Source organism: Lucilia sericata, unplaced genomic scaffold (assembly GCF_015586225.1).
Source record: "Lucilia sericata isolate MDLA Ls3-8-SP2 unplaced genomic scaffold, ASM1558622v1 Contig000190F_arrow, whole genome shotgun sequence".
Lineage (NCBI taxonomy): Eukaryota > Metazoa > Arthropoda > Insecta > Diptera > Calliphoridae > Lucilia > Lucilia sericata.
The window spans coordinates 507,077-530,009 of record NW_023994218.1 but is presented as its reverse complement, the minus strand read 5'-3'; the positions used below and the strand labels follow the sequence as shown (position 1 = coordinate 530,009).

The window sequence follows — 22,933 nt, the reverse complement described above, 5'->3', positions numbered from 1 at the left end:
TAGGTATACATATCCAAACCAATAAAGACAAAAATAATGAAAAAATTGGTGAAAAATAATAAGAAATATAATTAGACAATAAAGGATAAGTTTGTTCCTTAGTAAATAATTTAATTGCATCACAAAAAGGCTGAGGAATTCCTGCAATTCCAACCTTATTAGGTCCCTTACGAATTTGAATATATCCTAAAACCTTTCGTTCTAAAAGAGTTAAAAATGCTACTCTTACTAATACAAAAATAATTAATAATAATCTTCCAATAATAAATAATAAATTTTCTATAAAAAACAAGTACTATTTGTAATAAAAATTACATAAATAAATTCTAAATTTATTGCACTAATCTGCCAAAATAGTAATTATATTAATTATATTCAATATAAAAATAATAATTTATCAAATATTAGGTCCTTTCGTACTGAAATATTTTCATTTTTTAAAGATAGAAACCAACCTGGCTTACGCCGGTTTGAACTCAGATCATGTAAGAATTTAAAAGTCGAACAGACTTAAAATTTAAGCGGCTACACCTAAAATTATATCTTAATCCAACATCGAGGTCGCAATCTTTTTTATCGATATGAACTCTCCAAAAAAATTACGTTGTTATCCCTAAAGTAACTTGTTTTTTTAATCGCTAATAACGGATCAATTATTCATAAATTAATGATTTAAACAATTAAAAGTTTATTAAATTTTAATATCACCCCAATAAAATATAATCTATTATTATAATAAAAAGAATCTAAAAAATTATAATAATATAAATATAAAGATTTATAGGGTCTTCTCGTCTTTTAAATAAATTTTAGCTTTTTGACTAAAAAATAAAATTCTATTATAAATTTTCATGAAACAGTTAATATCTCGTCCAACCATTCATACCAGCCTTCAATTAAAAGAATGATTATGCTACCTTTGCACAGTTAGTATACTGCGGCCATTTAAAATATTTCAGTGGGCAGGTCAGACTTTAAAAAAAAATCAAAAAGACATGTTTTTGTTAAACAGGCGAACATTATTTTTGCCGAGTTCTTTATAAAAACTTTTCATTTATATTTATTTATACATTTTAATATACTAATTTTATCATAATTTTTTCATTTTAATTATTAAAATGAATACTTTAATAAAAATTTAAAATTTTAATAAATAATAATTATTATAAAATAAATTATAACACTTTTATTAATAATAGCTATTTCTAAGCTTATATTTATTAACATATTTATTTATTTTTAAAAATTTATTTTACAGCTTATCCCATAAAATATTAAAATTAAATATTTATTTAATTAATTTATTTAATTAAATAATATAAAATTTCTAAATTAAATTTATTTCTTAAAGAACTAGATACCTTTAAAAACGAATAACATTTCATTTCTAATATATTATTAAAAATAATTTTGCCACATTAACTTTCATAATATATTAACTCTTTTAAAATCGAGAAAATTATTTTAAATAATTTTTATTTGATAAACCCTGATACACAAGGTACAATAAATTAAATTTTCTTTTAAAATAAAAATTTTTCAAGTTATTTCAATTTTCTTTCACAATACTATTACACTATAATTAATATTATTTTTTCTTTATTAAATACTAAAACAATTCAATTTATAATTATTTTTAATAATTTAAAATACAAAAAAAAAAAAATATTAATAAATAAAATCTAATCAATTTATATTGATTTGCACAAAAATCTTTTCAATGTAAATGAAATACTTTACTAAATAAGCTTTAAATTGCATTCTAGGTACACTTTCCAGTACATTTACTATGTTACGACTTATCTTACCTTAGTAGTAAGAGTGACGGGCGATGTGTGCATATTTTAGAGCTAAAATCAAATTATTAATCTTTACTATCAAATCCACCTTCAATAAATTTTTCAAATTTATATCCGTTTAAATAAATTTATTGTAACCCATTTCTACTTAAATATTAGCTACACCTTGATCTGATATATTTTCCTTTAAAAAATTTTGAAAATTAACATTCTTATAAAATATTCTAATAACGACGGTATATAAACTGATTACAAACTTAAGTAAGGTCCATCGTGGATTATCGATTACTGAACAGGTTCCTCTGAATAGACTAAAATACCGCCAAATTTTTTAAGTTTCAAACATAACTACTACTACCTTAGTTTTTTAATTTACATTTTAAATAATAGGGTATCTAATCCTAGTTTATAATTTATTAATTATTATATATTTATATGTTTATTCATATTTTAATATATATATAAATATATGAATAAATATATATATATAAATATAAATATAAAAATTGCACCTTTAATATTAATTTCTTATATTATTTTTAAGCCATTAATTATTACAAGTATTATTCTTTCAAGATTAATCGTTGCTTTAGGTGGATTGAACCAAACTTCTTTACGTAAATTAATAGCTTATTCTTCTATTAATCATTTAGGATGAATATTAGCAGCAATATATAATAGAAATTTATTATGAATAACATATTTTTTATTTTATTCATTACTTTCATTTGCTATAGTCTTTATATTCAATATATTTAAAACTTCTCATATTAACCAATTATTTTCATTATTTTTTCATTCAAAGGTTATAAAGTTTTTCTTATTTTTTAATTTATTATCATTAGGAGGATTACCTCCGTTTTTAGGATTTTTCCCTAAATGAATTGTTATTCAATCTTTAACTATTAATAATCAATTATTTTTATTAACATTTATAGTATTAATAACATTAATTACTTAATATTTTTATATACGATTATATATAGAGCTGTTATATTAAATTATTATGAAAATAATTGATTAAATTATTCTATATTCAAATCTAGTTATATGAAAATTTTTATAACCTTTTCATTTATTTCAATTTTTGGGTTATTCCTAATTTCTTCTTTATATTTTTTATTTTAAAGGCTTTAAGTTAAATAAACTAATAGCCTTCAAAGCTATAAATATAAGAATAATCTTTTAAGCCTTAGCAAATTATTTACTCCTTTAGAATTGCAGTCTAATGTCATTATTGACTATAAAGCCAATGATTAAAGAGAAATAATTCTCATAAATAGATTTACAGTCTATTGCCTAAACTTCAGCCATTTAATCGCAACAATGGTTATTTTCAACTAATCATAAAGATATTGGAACTTTATATTTTATTTTTGGAGCTTGATCCGGAATAATTGGAACTTCTTTAAGAATTCTAATTCGAGCTGAATTAGGACATCCTGGAGCTTTAATTGGAGATGATCAAATTTATAATGTAATTGTTACAGCTCATGCTTTTATTATAATTTTTTTATAGTAATACCAATTATAATTGGAGGATTTGGAAATTGATTAGTTCCATTAATACTAGGAGCTCCAGATATAGCATTCCCTCTAATAAATAATATAAGTTTTTGACTTTTACCTCCTGCATTAACTTTATTAAATTTGAATTTTATTACTACAGTTATTAATATACGATCAACAGGAACTACTTTTGATCGAATACCTTTATTTGTATGATCAGTAGTAATTACAGCTTTATTACTTTTATTATCATTACCAGTATTAGCAGGAGCTATTACAATACTTTTAACAGATCGAAATCTTAATACATCATTCTTTGACCCTGCAGGAGGAGGAGATCCAATTTTATACCAACATTTATTTTGATTCTTTCGACACCCTGAAGTTTATATTTTAATTTTACCTGGATTTGGAATAATCTCTCATATTATTAGTCAAGAATCAAGTAAAAAGGAAACATTCGGTTCATTAGGAATGATCTATGCTATATTAGCTATTGGATTATTAGAATTTATTGTTTGAGCTCATCATATATTTATAGTAGGAATAGACGTTGATACACGAGCTTACTTTACTTCAGCTACTATAATTATTGCTGTACCAACTGGAATTAAGATTTTTAGTTGATTAGCAACTCTTTATGGAACTCAATTAAACTATTCTCCTGCTACTTTATGAGCTTTAGGATTTGTATTTTTATTCACTGTAGGAGGTTTAACTGGAGTTGTTTTAGCTAACTCTTCGGTTGATATTATTCTACATGACACATATTATATAGTAGCTCATTTCCAATATGTTGTATCAATAGGAGCTGTATTTGCTATTATAGCAGGATTTGTTCATTGATATCCTTTATTTACAGAATTAACTTTAAATACTAAGATATTAAAAAGTCAATTTGCTATTATATTTATTGGAGTAAATTTAACATTCTTCCCTCAACATTTCTTAGGATTAGCAGGAATACCACGACGATATTCAGACTACCCAGATGCTTACACAACTTGAAATGTAATTTCTACAATTGGGTCAACAATTTCTTTATTAGGAATTTTATTCTTCTTCTTTATTATTTGAGAAAGTATTGTATCTCAACGTCAAGTTTTATTCCCTGTTCAACTAAATTCATCAATTGAATGATTACAAAATACTCCACCAGCTGAACATAGTTATTCTGAATTACCTTTATTAACTAATTTCTAATATGGCAGATTAGTGTAATGGATTTAAGCTCCATATATAAAGTATTTTACTTTTATTAGAATAACAAATGTCAACATGAGCAAATTTAGGTTTACAAGATAGTTCTTCTCCTTTAATAGAATAATTAGGGGGTTATTTTGTAAATCCCTTCACCTCACTTCATTTTTAATATAAATTGTTTTTGTATTTTCAAAAATTTGTATGAAAATATTTTCAAGGCAAGGTGAAGTGTTTTACAAAATAAGGGGTTAATCTTTTTCCATGATCACGCACTTTTAATTTTAGTAATAATTACTGTACTTGTAGGATACTTAATGTTTATATTATTTTTTAACAAATATGTAAATCGATATTTATTACACGGACAAACTATTGAAATTATTTGAACAATTTTACCTGCAATTATTTTATTATTTATTGCTTTCCCTTCTCTTCGACTTTTATATTTACTTGATGAAATTAATGAACCTTCAATTACTTTAAAGGCAATTGTTCATCAATGATATTGAAGTTATGAATATTCAGATTTTGCAAATATTGAATTTGATTCATATATAATTCCTACTAACGAATTATCAATTGATAGCTTTCGTTTATTAGATGTAGATAATCGAGTAGTTTTACCAATAAATTCTCAAGTTCGAATTTTAGTAACTGCCGCTGATGTAATTCATTCTTGAATTATCCCAGCACTAGGAGTAAAGGTAGATGTAACTCCTGGTCGACTAAATCAAACAAATTTTTTAATTAACCGACTAAGTTTATTTTACGGACAATGTTCAGAAATTTGTGGAGCTAATCATAGTTTTATACCAATTGTAATTGAAAGAATTCCAGTAAATTACTTTATTAAATGAATTTCTAATAATATCAATTCTAAATTAGATGACTGAAAGCAAGTACTGGTCTCTTAAACCATTTTATAGTAAATTATCACTTACTTCTAATGAAAAAATTAGTTAAATATATAACATTAGTTTGTCAAACTAAAATTATCAATTTATTGATATTTTTAATTCCACAAATAGCACCTATTGGTTGATTAAGCTTATTTATTATTTTTTCAATTGCTTTTGTAATTTTTAATGTAATAAATTATTATTCATTTATTCCTTCTATACCTAAATCAAATTTAATTAATAAAACACAATCTACAAATTCATTGACCCTTCTTCTAGTATTTTTAATTTATCATTACATTGATTAAGAACATTTTTAGGAATTTTAATAATTCCTTCTAGATATTGATTAATACCTTATCGTTACCATATTTTTTGAAATAATATTTTATTAACCCTTCATAAGGAATTCAAAACTCTTTTAGGACCTACAGGAGCTAATGGATCAATTTTTATTTTCGTTTCATTATTTTCTATAATTCTTTTTAATAATTTTATAGGATTATTCCCTTACATCTTTACAAGTACAAGTCATTTAACTTTAACTCTTACTTTAGCTCTTCCTTTATGATTATGTTTTATATTATTTGGATGAGTTAATAATACACAACATATATTTTAATACCTTTTATGGTTTGCATTGAAACAATTAGTAATGTAATTCGACCAGGTACTTTAGCTGTTCGACTAACAGCTAATATAATTGCTGGACATTTATTATTAACTCTTTTAGGTAATACAGGTCCTTCTATATCAACAATTTTATTAAGACTTTTAATTATTAAACAAATTGCTTTATTAGTTCTTGAATCAGCTGTTGCTGTAATTCAATCTTATGTATTTGCTGTTCTTAGAACTTTATATTCTAGTGAAGTAAACTAATGTCAACTCACTCAAACCACCCATTTCACTTAGTAGATTATAGTCCGTTGGTGGCCAAACACTACCCCGGGGTAGTTATGTTATTCTCACTAATACATACGCAATACGAATACTGTGAGTAAAAACCAGTGTGACCATTTTGGCATTTTTGCAGCTAGATTTAGCATCTTTTATTTTGATTTAGCTGTAAAATTTTAATTTAGCATTTGGCATTTTATTTAGCATTTTTATAAAATATTTTTAGCATTTTTAGCTTTTTTGCAATTTTAGTATATAAAGAAAAAAGACAAATTTTTGCAAAAAAGATTTATATTGGAAATAGGTTTAACCGTAAAAAATCAGAATTTAATGTCTACCCAAACACAAGCAACAAGAAATATGAGAAATGTAATAATTTACACTCTAATTCAAAATAATGCAGAAAGATTCATATAGATAAATAACTTAAAATTACGCCAATACAAGTGAATGCTTTAAAATGTTGTATTCTAAAATATTTTTCTGGAACCCAATGCTTTTTTAAATTCGAGGTGATAGAAATAATTCAAGAGATTTCATATATTTTTACAAATACGTTCAGTACGCTATTTTACAAACTAATACTTTTTGATTGCTCACGGAATGAAACATATAATTTTGGAAAAGGCTATGTATGACGGTTAATTAACAAATTTTATTTTTTCCTATACGAAATAAAGAGGTTTTAATTTTTATCATCCTTCAGGAGTTCTTGTTAATTTATTGAAAATAAGTATTGAAAAAAATCAATAATATATAATTAAGACTTTCTCATCCTACTTTCTGTTCTTTTTATTTTTACCAAATTTTTAGTAATTTTGTTGTGACGTTTTTTTTTTTTAATTAAAAAAATATACATAAATTTCGAAAATATTATTGACAATTTATTCCAGAATTACAAACTTACGGATTTGAATATATCTCTCAATTCATTTTTCATTCTAATATATATTTTTCCGAAAAAATCTTGGAAGTATGAGTTATAAACCTGATATCTATTCACCGAGATTTAAAATTATTTCAACGGAATTTTCAATATTTTTGTGACATGAAAACCATTTTTAAAGTGTTTTGAGAAAGACAAATAAAATTGTTTATATAAAAAAAAGTAAAACTAGAAATATTATACTTTTCCTTCCGAAAACATATATAGATTTTATACCATGAGCAACTAGTGTAATTAATTGAGTTTTAATGTAATTTTTGCATTCAGAAATATTTTAAAGTTAGAGACATTACATATTGCTAAATTTACAAAAATTTTGAAATAATTTTTAGCATTTCTGTTTATCTTAATACCACGGAACTTAATTTTTTACCCTACTCCACTATACTACGTTTGAGTATACTAATCGGTTAAGAATCATTTTCATGCCATGTAAGTCTGACAGTCTGGTAGAGGTTGAAATTATCAAAACAATAAGCACGTATGCTTTTTGATCCAATGACAAAACCTTTTAATAATGGTTAAAGTCCGTCCTTTATTTTATCTAGCCCCCATACATATACAAATGTATAAAGCCTTTATTACGAAAAATAAATCAAATTTTATACTCATATGGTCAACCACGGCAGAATATACTTTCTTACTTGTTATAAATTACAATGAATTTCAGTTACAAATTAATATGAATTGTTCATAAAAACACTTAAAACATTTTAGCATTTTTTTTTTTTGGCATTTTAAAATCAATTTAGCATTTTTTCTAGCATTATTTTTGATGGGATTTAGCCGCAACATTTTTTGAGACCTGGTCACACTGGTAAAAACACAAAGTAAACACAAAACAAAAACAAGTTTATTCAGTTGCTTATCTGCATTCAACAAAGAAGGTCTATGTCGCTTGATGTTATGATACACGGCGAATATTTTTCAGTAGCCGTTACAAATAAATGTTTATTTCAGGTTTTACTATATTATAAAAAACTAAATATGTGGAATATTGAGTGGGAGAAGGATTTTTTATTCTGTTTAAATATATTTAAAGAAGCTGAGTGTATTGTATGTGGTCGAAAGTTAAAAAAAACCCATCCAAGTACACTTAAGCGTCATTATGACAGTTGTCATTCCAATTTACATGAAGTAGTCGGAATTGCGAGAAATCAATTGAATCTGATTTCGAAGCAAAGTACAATGGAATATTAAGCAATTATTATAATGAACATACATACATACATACATAGATACATACACACATACATACATCAATACATACTTACATGAACACATACCTCAATACATATATACATCAGTACGTACTTACATCAACCAATACATCATTACATACTTAAACACATATGGACATCAATATATTAACACATACATACATAAATACATGAACGCATGCATCAAGACATTCAATAATACTTAAATCATCGCATAAATACATACCTTCCGTTATTCATTAAAATACAAATATGTTATATGAATAACACAAAATAAATACAAACAAATAATTTGTTTCAGTGCATATCACACGTATTTTCATTTGTGTACTCTTTTATTTTTTCACTACAACATATGCGTTTTAAGCACTCTCTCGCTGGCCACCACTGTTATAGTCCATGACCATTAACAGCTTCAATTGGAGCTATAACAACTGTCGCTGGAATAGTAAAGTGATTTCATCAATATGATGTTTCATTATTCTTATTAGGTAATATTATTACTATCTTAACTGTTTACCAATGATGACGAGATGTTTCTCGAGAAGGAACTTTTCAAGGTCTTCATACTGACGCAGTAACTACAGGTTTACGATGAGGAATAATTTTGTTTATTTTATCAGAAGTTTTATTTTTTGTTTCATTCTTTAGAGCTTTTGTTCATAGTAGTCTTTCTCCATCAATTGAATTAGGAGCTATATGACCTCCTATAGGAATTACTCCATTTAATCCATTCCAAATTCCTTTATTAAATACAGTAATTTTATTAACTTCCGGGGAGCATGAAGCCCCCACATTAATTATAATGTGTACTATTGAAGCTGAATCTTCAAATTTTACATGAAGAACTTTGATATTCATGTGAACATTTAGAGAATAACGGGCGGACTTTCAATGGGGCGATTGGCACCACATATATGAATTAAATACAAATTTTTCATAGATAGATAGAAATTGGCGAACTTGCAATAATTTGCTTGACATCTCTCATATGTAATATATTGTTAATCTGGAAAACTATTGTAGTTAGAATTTTCAAAATCGTTAAGTGGGTTTTTTATTTAATCAGTTTAAACGGCTAAACTGATTTTCTTGAAATTTTGACAATATCTTCCTATATGTCTGGAAGGAGTTATAACTGCTTTTTATGTTGAAATTTCAAATGAGCGAGGTCCCACGTATAGAGTCCCCAAATTTTGTACATGTAACTTTACTTTAAATACAAATATTTTGGACAAAAATAGGTTCAGCAAAAGCGGGCGTGGCACCTCCCATATGAAGTAAATACAAAAATCTAATTATTAAAATCTGTATATCTAGAAAACTATAACAGCTAGAGTCCCCAATTTTGGTGCCTCTCACGTGAAGTAATTACAAAAAATTTTATATTCTTATTTTCTCTATCTATATATATAAAAATGAATGTGTGTTTGTTTGTATGTTTATATGTTTGTATGTTTGAACGTTATAGACTACTAACCGGCTGAACCGATTTTATTCAAATTCACAGCGTATTCCTGTATGTCTGGAATAGGTAATAGGCTACTTTTTATTTTGAAATTCCAAGTGGGCGAGGAGCCACGCCTATATTAAGAAAATATTAAATCCGTATATTTTAGATAATATAACAGTTAGAGTCCTCAAATTTTCGGAGCAACTTTAGTGTCAATATATTTATTTAGGACAAAAAGCAGGCGGACTATCATTAGGGGGCGTGGCACCTCCCATATAATTAAATACAAAAATACGTTTATCTGGGAAACTATTACAATTAGAATCTTCAAATTTTGCACGAAAAACTTTAACATCCATCTAAACATTTTGGGTAATACATTGGCAAACTACCCATGAGGGGAGCGGCACATCCCATATTAATTAAAGACAAAAATTTGTTTATCTGGAAAACTAAAGGAACTAAATTCTTCAAATTTCGCACGAAGAACTTAAATATTAATCTGAACATTTTGGAGGAAAAAAAAGCGGACTTTCATCTGGGGGGTCTTGAAGCACCCACATGAATCAAATAGAAAAATTCGTATATCTGAGAAACTTTTAGAGCTAGAATCTTCAAATTTTACATGGAGAACTTTGAAATTCATGTGAACATTTAGAGCATAACGGGCGGACTTTCAATGGGTGGCTTGGCACAACATGAATTAAATACAAAATTTCGTGCATCTTGGAAACTCTTATATTATTCAAATTTTTTATAGATAGATAGAAATTGGCGATAGATAGAAACTGGCGAACTTGCAATAATTTGCTTGACATCTTTCATATGTAACATATAATAAATCTGGTATTTATTTATACATATTCCTTTTAGGGTAGCAAAGCACACTGGGTATAGCTAGTTGATTTATAAATTTTGAAGTTAAATTAAATTATATTCTGTTGGCTTATTCTATTTTCTATTCTGCTGTTTTGTGAATCAATGTGTTTACATTCGGCCAAGAAACATCAAATATTGTATATATTATGTAGATTTTCATCCATACGCAGCATTCGTATTTTGTTCTAGGTAAGTTTTTTAATTGGTTCCAAATTGTGTAGAATACAAATTCAAAATCTTACATCTATTTTAGAAGAATTGTATTGGCAAACTTCTTACATTCAATATTGCTACAAACGAATACGTACGTTATTTTCCTACATTGCCGTAAGTGTAATTGTAAATATTGAGTTTCTTTATGTTAACTTATATTTATGAAATATTTTAGAAATATGTCGTCTTCTGATTCATCTTCTGATGATGCTCTCACCCTTAAAAGTAAATACAGAAAACAGCGTTTTTGTCCAATTTGGTTAAAAGATGAACGATTCAATGGGTGGTTGGAAGAGGTCAAAGATGACGGTTATAAATGTAAATGTACAGCTTGTGGTAAATATTTAAATTGTGGAAAATCCGATTTGATTAAACAAGCGGAAACAAAACAGCATAAGAAAAATGTTTTAAAAGTAAAAAAACACAAAGCCAATGCAGTCGTTTTTTGAAAAGCGAAAAACTCCCGATGTAGACAATAGTGTAACAAATGTTGAAATTAAATTAAGCCTTCTTTTTGCAGAGCACAATGTTGCTCTTCAAGTTATAGACCATTTGGTACCACTTTTGAAACAAATTGCAACAAATTGAAATATTATCCAAAATTGCCAGTTAGGAAGAATCAAGTGTACTCAAATAATAAGAAATGTTTTGGCTAAGCAAGAAAAAGATAATTTAATAACTAATCTTAAAACAAACAAATTCTCTGTTCTTATCGACGAAAGTACTGATGTTGCTTTAAAAAAATCTATGTGTGTTTTGGTTCGCTACTTTGACGATAAAGAGGAAAAAAACTTTTGTAAAATTATTGGACTTAATTCCTATGGTTATTGATTGCACCGCTGAAGCCATTTATAGCAAATTTAAAGAATGCATATTAAAAACAATATTCCCTTCGAAAACATTATTGGACTTTGTTGCGATGGTGCTCACGTAATGGTAGGCCGCAACAATTCATTCACCTCAAGACTTTTGAAAGACAACGAAAACATAATAACGGTGAAATGTATTTGCCATTCAGCAGCTATAATAGCCAACAAAGCTTGTCTTATACTACCAAGAGTTCCAGAAAATTTAAAAAGCAAATTGGAACTTATGTATCTGGAAGTTCGAGAAGGTGTGCCCAACTGGAGGAATTTCAGGAAATAATGGCAGCAGAGAAAAGAAAAATTCTAAGAAAGTCTGCTACAAGATGGCTGTCTCATCAAAAATGTATAGAGAGGATTCTGGAAAATTGGGAAGTTTTAATTGAATATTTTAAGTTTACTTCGAGCCAGGACAAATTAAAATCTGCTGACAACATATTAATTGAATTGAATAATGAAGTCAATAAGGCATATTTACTTTTTCTTAAATACGTTCTAAATTATTTCAATACATTAAATGCTCTTTTTCAATCAAAAAAAGTGTTAATCCATGTTCTTCATTCAGAATCACAAAATTTTTTTTTAAAAATTGGACAAAACTTTATGAAAAATGATGATTTGAAAACAGATTGTAATTTAAACACGACGGATATTTGCCTATCAACTGAAGACATATACGTCGATCATGAATGCAAACTTTTTCGAAATCCTCTGTCCGAGGGATAAAATTAAATTGTGTGACATTTTATAAAGTAGCTCTTGAAGAAATTCAACATAGACTACCATTAAAAGAAAATTCAATTTTTAAAGAAATGGAGTTTTTATATCCCCTACTGGCCATTGGAGGTGGCAATAAAAACAATTTTAAATTTAATTTACTATGCCAAAAGTTCAACATTGATATTAACTCCCTGAATGAAGAATGGATATCTTTAGAACACAAGTGGGGAGAGAGAAAAGCTAAATTTACGTTCTTTAGACATAGAATCATTTTGGTCAAATATTTGCAAATCTAGGGATTTTAATAATCAACTATTATTCCCAAACTAATAAAAATTATTCTAAGCCTGCCACATGCAAATGCAGATGCGGAAAGAATTTTTTCATTGGTTACAGATATACGCACCAAAAAGCGTAATAAGTTAAGCAATGCAAATTTAAATTCGATGTGCATCTTAAGATCGCACTTACAGTCAAGTGATGTAAACTGTATTAATTTTAACTGCTGTCCTTGTCATTTTAGTAAAATGAAATCAGAAAATCTCTACAATTAAATATGTATTTATTGTATGTTCTATAAAGTCTGTTAATTTTAATTTTCCATTTTTTTATAATGTACAAATTTATTTTTTGTATGAAAACTCTGTTAATTTTTATTTTTTTATGTTATTTATTCTATTTTATAAATGTACCTAATGGAATTAATGTGCACATTAATTTTAATTAATAAAAATCCTATTTTAGAAAAAATAAACTGATATATATATATTGAGAATTCCATTATTTTTTAGTGTAGGGAAAAAATGTAGGGACAATTTTTTCTGGCGTAGGGAAAAAATGATTTTTTGTACTTGGTGTAGGGATTTTCCAAAATGTCATCTAGCAACACTGAGTGGGGGGCAATTTCTTATTATGAAACATGTGAGCTTAAATTTCTTTCACCTAGTAAGAATTGTAATAATTGTAATGCCATACTGGAAACAGCTTTTTCACATTTTCGGATACCTTTGAACCATTGCCGTGGATATTTCAAAAATATAGTGCCCCCATCCATACCGCCAGGGCTGTAAAAGGATGGATTCGAAGCCAGAAAGTAAAAATTTTGGAGTGGCCTCCATAATCTTCTCACCTATTTATTATCGAAAAGATTTCAGATATTCTTTCTCGTAATGTGTATAGGTAGGGCAGACAGTATGACACAAAAGAAGCCTAAATTGAAGGAACTAAAAATACTTGGACCGAAATTTCCTTGTCATAACTTAAGAATCTTTATAACTCTTTATCACCTCGAATTTTCGAAGTTATATCAAATAACGGCGGATATGTTCCTTAGTAAATCTTTTCTAAAACCTTGTAAAAATGTTTATAAAAATAAAAATGTTTCATGAAAAATGCAATTTATTGTTGTTTTGTCAATTAAAGACGACGAACCTATTCAAATAAGCCAAAAAATATTGTTCAAAAACGTAGTATTTTAGATTAGAAATTAGTTGTTTTATTTTTCCCATGTGCAGTTGATTTAAAGGACTGTTTAGTTTAAATTCGGTCACACTGTACTTTGAATTGTAGTGCTCCTGGTGTATAGAGACAAAAGGCTTCGGGCCATTTTATTAACTACAAAAATACGTACCATTAACCGTACAAAATTTCAAGCGATTTTCTTTCTATTTGAAAAAGTACAGGCAATTGAAGAAACTCTGAAACGATTATGAAACATTCTGCACAAAATTATGAAAAATTTGTAAGATTTCAAATTTCTTTAAAAATAATAAAATTAAGTTTTTTTCTGTTCTAAAAAATATGAAGAATATCGTTAGATATACAAAATAATAAATAATTTTACTTATTAAAATATCCACGTCTTCCTCTAATTAAAAAAAATTCGGAATTTGTAAATGGAAAATGTGTGCTGGAGTTATTCAAAATTATTATTTAGAGTGTGTGCCAATCGGTAACAATTTGCTTGAAAATGTAAATTTTTGATAGATATGAGGTGAATAAAATTTTACTAGCTCATAGGGCTACATAAATTTTTGACAAATTAAAAGAAAAATTTTAAAATCAAAAAAAAAAAAAAAAAAAAATATTTTATAATTTTAGTTTATAATACATTTGTGATTGTAGAAATTTATTTTAATAATAAACAAATCAATAAAAGTGTTTCTTTTATTAAAATAAATACAGATTTTCATGTGAAAGTAGTGACAATTGCCAAAATTTCATGTAATCAAAAAAGATTTCGTTTGGCACTGCAAAAGTGATAATATTTTCCACCATAAGAAAATTTTATTTTACCATAGTACTTTGCTACCGTTTGGCACACAGCCTTAATTTGAAAAGCTTAGAATAAATACGGCGCTACATACAGAAAAAGTTGTGCTAAATTTTTGGTTGATAACTTTCTAAAAGTATAAAAAGATATCAAAAGATCAATTTGTCCAAATTTTATATGAACAATGCTTTCTATTCATCGTTTGAGAGGTCTACCTATATAAGATTTGCAAAAGTGCTGTCTTTCGGGTCATTCTAATGAGTAGTCAAATACATATCTTCATGTTTTTTTAGATTTGAGCTGCATTTGAAAAATTTATATCAAGATAATTTTTTGATGGCATATTTACCTGATCACAGATTTTTATTGTTATCTCGATTAACAATAAATTTAAACTTTCTATATATAAAACTCGATTTGTATGGAAAATATGAGTGATTACGGATCTTTATTGTTTTTTCAAATTGAGAGTTATTTAAAGTAATTTTTTAAAGAGTTATATAGAAATTTTAAGGGGAGATATGAATGATTAGATAGATTTAGGTGTTAAAGGACTAGATAGATTTAGGTGTTAAAGGAAGGAACCACAGCCGATTTAAAATACGAATTTAAGTGAAAATGTAATATGAATATATTATTTTTCCTATTTTAGAAGCGGTTTTTGTTCAGTAGTTTTTATTGTGCATCCAAATGTGGCATCGTAGACTTTCGTTTAAGATCTAATAAAGATTCTGTTTTAAAATAGTTATTTTCTGAGAATATACAGCAGATTACAGGTTTTTAAATAAAAACAGTTTTCCGGTGGAAAACGCTTTAGATAAAAATCGATTTTTGATAATAAATTAAATTGAATACAGATTTTTATTTTACCTAATCGTAAAGTTAGTTAAGGATCTACAAACATTTTAGAGTTTTCATATAAAAATAAATTTTTGATTAAAAATTTAACTAAATAATAATTCTCATATACTATGAAAATTATATATCATGATCTTTAGCATTATAAATGTAACAAAAAGTGGACGGAAAAAGGTCATTGCATTTCATTAAGATCACAACAGGCCCGAAATTAGTGCTATAGGTGTATTTATTCGGATTTGGTGTATTAAACATTCTCTTCCTCAAACACTGTATGTTGCCAAATTTCTTGAAAATCGGTTCATGTTTTTTTATATTTAGCTTAGAAATTTGGTGTTATAGCAGTTATTCAAAAAGTGAACATAAAAATTTGCGTATCATCCAATCAATATCATATAGAGTTTTTTTATACCCTCCACCATCATCAGTGGTGATAGATGGTATATATACCCTGCCAGCAACTCAACTAACTTTAAATGCATTAAAAGCCGACTTTTTCATCAACTAGTTATGGTTGATTCTTGGATTATTTTTAATGGAGCCAACTGACTATTTTAACATGGCGATGTCCTACGCAGTAGTCAATTGTCCGACTCTGCATGACTTTTCAACTAGCTTAAAGTTAGTTACTAAAAAATTAGCTTAAAGGTAACTCTTTATTAACTAACTTAAAGTTAGTTGCAGAAAAGTCAAGTAATAGTTTTCTTTTGTATTCCCTACTGTATTAATTAATTACATTTTAATTAAATATATTTAAAATTTAACTTCTAGTTATCTAAATTGCATTTCGCTTTAATACAAGTTATGATATTAGTTCGTTAAAATTAATAGACATCAGTTTTCTGCAGGGGATACTAATAACAACACCGGTATCCATAAAATTATGAATGATTTGTTCATTATTTCCATGATTCCCATTGATCCAAATCTAAAATAATTATTAAAATGTTAACTGTTAATGTATTATATTTACAGTATTAATCAGCAGAATTTAGGGACCGAGTTTTGAAATATTTAACCTTTCATAATTAATTTTTCCAATTTACTGACTCTAATTTCACAACGTATACAAGAAAATGACAAAAATGTAAAACAAAATTCCAAATAATAAAGAAACATGAGAAAACATGTCGAAACAAAAAGCTCTCCAGATAATTTTGGGGTACTCCCGCACTATATGATAGTTAGCTTGTAGCTAGTCTTTAAAAGTCGGTTGTTTACGTTAATAAATACCAAATTTTGGAACATTTCTGCATTACATTGTTGTTCCACTAAAGTTAATAAATAAAATCATAATAATAGAGAAACAAGAGAAAACATGTTGAAATACAATTAATTCTCTCCAGATAATTTTGAGGCACTTCTGCATTACATTATAGTTAGCTTGTAGTTAGTATTTAAAAGTCGGTTCTTTACGTTGCCAAATACAAAATTTTGGGACAGCTCTGCATTACATTGTAGTTAGCTTATAGTCAGTCTGTAAAAGTAAACTAGAAGTGAATTTTTCTCGTAGTCGACTACAAAATTGCTGGCAGGGTTACTTTGTCATTCCGTGTGTAACACCAAGAAATATTCATCTGAGACCCAACAAAGTATATATATTCTTGATCCTTATGAAATTCTATTTATATACGATTTAGCTATGTCCGTCTGTCTGTCTGTGTAAAACACGCTCACGTTAAAACGAAGCAATAAAAATTCACGAAACTCACCCAAAACCGGTCCAGTTTGGTATTGAAAATCAGTAAAATCGGTTCACGACTACCTCGAAAAATAACGTTTTTTCCCAATTCTTAAGTAGTTTTCTCAGAAACTACCAAAGATATTTCGATGAATTTTGTTACACATTATTTTTTTGTGCCAGGGATCAAGTATGTTCAAACTCATAACAATTGATCCAATATTTCCCAAAGCCCCCATACAAAGGTGTATATTCCCGGATATAAGTTTGTCGTTAATAACTCCCTCAAATATATTGGTATTAAAACAAAATTTTGAATAGAAATCATACTACCAACGTAGATCTCAGTCGGTCTACAATTGGTCATAGCTCCCATGTAATGTCCACTTCCAAAAATCACCTAAACACACGTATTTCATTGACAAATAAAGCTTTTGTGATAAAATTCGAGCTGACTATGTTTTATGTACATACAAATCATTCTACAAAATTTTTTTTCGGATCGGTCCATTATTAGTCATAGCTCTCATATAAGGCCCACTTTCGGAAATCACTTAAACGCACTTATTTAATTGTCAAATAAAGGTATCTTGATAAAATTCGACACAAATATGTTTCGTCTGTATATGAATCACTTTACGAAATTTTTTTCGGATAAGACCATAATTGGTCATAGCTCGCATATAGGGTCCACTTCCGAAAAACATTTAAACGCATATGTTTCATTGATAAATAAAGCTATCGGTATAAAATTCAACTTGTATATTTTGTATACGTATAAATCATTCTAACAATTTTTCCCGGATCGGTCCATTATTGGTCATAGCTCCCATATAAGGCTCCCTTCCGAAAATCATTTAAACTCACATATTTTATTGTTAAATAAAGCTATATTGATAAAATTCGACACAAATATGTTTTGTGTACATACATATGAATCACTCTACGAAATTTTTCTGGAGAGGCCCGTAATTGGTCTTAACCCCTATTTGAAGTCAAGTTATCTAAAAATTAGATAGTTAAATGGTTTTTAATAAAAAGTAGCTTGCTGGTGGAGGGTATTTAAGATTCGGTATAGAATATAGCACTCTACTTCTGAGGTTAAACCTATTAAATGCCAAATTTTATGTAAATAAGTTTATTAGTTATGTAGTGAAAGAGTAAAAAAAGAGTTTCATATATATTTATTATTATATATTATAGGTTTTGAAGATGTAATGTGTCGTACTGTTCATACCACAACATACATTATAAGATTTCGTGAAAATCGGATCAGTAGTTTTTTGTATGACTGAACGTAAATTTGCTTTAATAATTGTTTTACAAAAAGTTGGTGTAAAAAGGGGCGTGGCTTTCGATCCTGATACTGAGATAAGACCTATCCGTTCAGTAGTTTTCTGTAAGTCTCGAATGAAAATTTTGTATAACAAATATATATAAAAAAAAGAGTGAGCATAAGAAGAATCGTGACGTCAAATCATTATTTTATATAGGCTCTTGTTCTACTTTAGAATAGAACTATTAGTGGGCGTAGAAAGGGCGTGGCATCGAATCAAGTTCTTATATATAGCCTATAGTTCTTTCCAAGCTTATACCTATCGGTATGCAAAATTGGTGTAATAATAGTTTTACAAAAAGTGGGCGTAAAAAGGGGCGGGGAATCCGATCTATATCATATATATATATCCATTTGGGGTTAGACCTATTAGCTGTCCAAATTTCATGTAAATCGGTTCAGTAGTTTTGCCGTGAAAGCGTAACAAACAAACACACAAACAAACAGTCTGTTTTATATATATATAGGATTGCACTAATGTTTGTCTATCTAGTGATATATAAGACGTCATGGTATTAATCAAAATTTGAATATAACCAAATAGTCCATTATTTTTTGCAAAAAATTAATTTGAATGTAAACAAAACAGTGAATCTATTTAAGTGAGCGGAAGTGTACCATGTTTCCACGAACAGTTGAATTACTTAATTCGGCCTCTGAATGACAATAGCCAATCAACCCGTTTCCACGACACTTTCGTTATTCAGTTTGACATTTATTTGTTATTTTTTCTTGTTTTGTTTTTTGTGTTTGATGTTTTTTTTTTTTTTTTTTGTTTAGTGCAAGTTTTAAATTTATAATTTTACAATGGATCAAAAAGGTAGGTAAAACTATAAAATTGTAGCATTAATAAACAAATATAATTTATTATTTTCATTTTTGGAAAAAAGAAAAGGTGCAAGCAATTGGGACCAGGGCAGCGAGCGGGCTTTGTTAGATATGGGCTGAAAGCAGTGTTGCCAGATGACATTATGGAAAATCCCTACACCAAGTACAAAAAATCATTTTTTCCCTACGCCAGAAAAAATTGTCCCTACATTTTTTCCCTACACAAAAAAATAATGGAATTCTCAATATATATCAGTTTATTTTTTTTAAAATAGGATTTTTATTAATTAAAATTAATGTGTACATTAATTCCATCAGGTACATTTATAAAATAGAATAAATAACATAAAAAAATAAAAATTAACAAAGTTTTCATACAAAAAATAAATTTGTACATTATAAAAAAAATGGAAAATTAAAATTAACAGAAAATACAATAAATACATATTTAATTGTAGAGATCTTCTGACTTCATTTTACTAAAATGACAAGGAGAGCAGTTAAAACTAATACAGTTTAAATCACATGACTGTAAGTGCGATCTTAAGCTGCACAAATTTGCATTGCTTAACTTATTACGCTTTTTGGTGCGTATATCTGTAACCAATGAAAAAATTCTTTCGGCATCTGCATTTGCATGTGGGAGGCTTAGAATAATTTTTATTAGTTTGGGAATAATAGTTGATTATTAAAATCCTTAGATTTGCAAATATTTGACTAAAATGATTCTATGTCTCAAGAATGTAAATTTTGCTTTTCTCTCTCCGAAATTGTATTCTAAAGATATCCATTCTTCATTCAGGGAGATAATATCAATGTTGAACTTTTGGCATAGTAAATTAAATTTAAAATTGTTTTTATTGCCACCTCCAATGGCCAGTAGGGGATTTAAAAACTCAATTTCTTTAAAAATTGAATTTTCTTTTAATGGTAGTCTATGTTGAATTTCTTCAAGAGCTACTTTATAAAATTTCAGACAATTTAATTTTATCTCACGGACAGAGGATTTCCAAAAATATCCGTCGTGTTTAAATTACAATCTGTTTCCAAATCATCCTTTTTCATAAAGTTTTGTCCAATTTTTTAAAAAAAAATTTTGTGATTCTGAATGAAGAACATGGATTAACACTTTTTTTGATTGAAAAAGAGCATTTAATTTATTGAAATAATTTAGAACGTATTTAAGAAAAAGTAAATATGCCTTATTGACTTCATTATTCAATTCAATTAATATGTTGTCAGCAGATTTTAATTTGTCCTGGCTCGAAGTAAACTTAAAATATTCAATTAAAACTTCCCAATTTTCCAGAATCCTCTCTATACATTTTTGATGAGACAGACGTTCTTTGAATTTTTCTTTTCTCTGCTGCCATTATTTCCTGAAATTCCTCTAGTTGGGCACACCTTCTCGAACTTCCAGATACATAAGTTCCAATTCGCCTTATTAAATCTTATGGAGCTCTTGGCAGCATAGGTTAGGTTAGGTTGATAGGAGGATGTATACTACATCAAATCCGAAGAAATACACCTAGGCCACTATGGGGCCTGTTGTGGACTCCTTATCATGAAAAAAAAAATTTCACTGAATGAATTATTTTTAAGTGTTCAGAAACTCAGTTTCCTGAACGTAATTCCTAAGAATCTTCCAATCAGTGTTAGTCAGGAATGTTATTTCCGGAATAACATCACTTCCAAGATACTTGGATCTAACTTCGACGAATGCCTGGCAGTGGCAAAGAAAGTGCTCCAAAGTTTCACTGTCCTCACCACATGCTCTACATTCGTCTGAATCCGCACGTCCAATTTTGCATAGATGTGCTCGTAATCCTGTGTGTCCACTCAGAATACGTACCATCATACTAACTTCATACTTGCTCATTTTGAGGATATTTTTCGTCTTGCTCTCATCAGGGTCACCCCATAGGATCTTCGTGGTTCTACCCACGTTTTCATTATTCCAAGAGGCCTTATGGGATTCTCTCACCCATATTTTTAGTTCAGCTTTTGTTACGTCGAATGGTTTTGCGTTTATCAGGTTAACTGCCTCGAGCTCCCTTCCCTTTAAAGCTATTACATTTGCCCTTTCGTTGCCGATTACTCCCGAGTGGCCTGGTACCCATATGATGTAAACCTTACCTCTGGGAGAGTATTCAGTTAAAGCTTTCTTACAGTCCAATACGGTATTAGATTTAGTTCTATCACCTGATATCGCCCTAATTGCCTTCTGGCTGTCGGTAAATATATTAAGCGCTGTGGGCGCCATATATATTCTAATTAGGCTTGCCAGATTTGAAATCAACAAAAAACGTACATCGTAGTTAAAAAAGCAGTACAATTGAATAAAAAAAGTGCAATAGTTTATTTGCAAAAAAATTAAATTAAATTGTTCTAAAAACGCTATATTTACATTGGTTGTTACGATTTTTCACAAAAAAAACTTATATAAAACTAATTTATGACAATAAAATTAATCCAATTACAAATCATTTTTTTAATATTAATGTGCTATTAATTTATATATTTTCTTTAAAAAGTGTAAAATTCCCTAAATTTTAGTTTCGTTTGGTTTGTTTACATTTTCAAATATCAACCATTTGTTGTGAACATATGTTTGATATCTTTTTATGGAGAAAAAATGTCCAGTAAAATATAAAAATTCTCTATCTCTAACTGTTACAAAAACGTTACAACTTTTACTCTGTTATTCAAATTTGTCATTCTTCAAACATCCTCAGATACCTAATTTTCGAAAAATTAGCCACCCTGCTACGAAAAATAAGAATGGCAGTATAGTTTTTTAAAAATCGTTCCACAGCGGGACTGGATAAAGCTATCGAATAGGTACCTACACGACGGAGCATTATGCATTACATTTTAACATTCAAACATGTCCTTCACATTTGCAGTCTTTTTTATGCCGAAAATTCATTAAAAACTTTCATTACAGTGATATCTTAATCAAAATTTAACAACTTTAAAGCATTTTGAATAAACGCACTATTTCATGCATGACAAATGCATCGAAACCTCTTATAGTTGAATTTGCCTTTCTGAGCTTAGTAAATCCACTTTCAAACTATGTATCTCTGAAGTCCCTAAATAGCGATTCTATAGAATATTTGTATATGGTCATGATTACATCTATAAAATTATGGTAAAATTCAAAAAAGAAGTACAAAAAGAAGTACAAATACTAAAAAGAAGTACATTTGCGTACTATGCAGTTAAAAGTACAATTACAAAAAAGAAGTACGCGTACTGCTGAAAACAGTACGTCTGGCAAGCCTAATAATACTAATCCAATTTACGCATTCCGTTATTGCCCGTACTTCTGCCTGGAAGCTTGTGTTATGA

The 22,933-nt window shown here is 27.9% G+C and overlaps 2 pseudogenes; both read left to right on the top strand.

Annotated features, from left to right (window-relative positions):
* Nucleotides 1–2,307: 2,307 nt before the first annotated feature.
* Nucleotides 2,308–3,269, top strand: LOC119601781 (annotated as a pseudogene).
* LOC119601786 lies at nt 3,118–4,511 on the top strand (annotated as a pseudogene).
* The last annotated feature ends 18,422 nt before the right edge of the window (nt 4,512–22,933 follow it).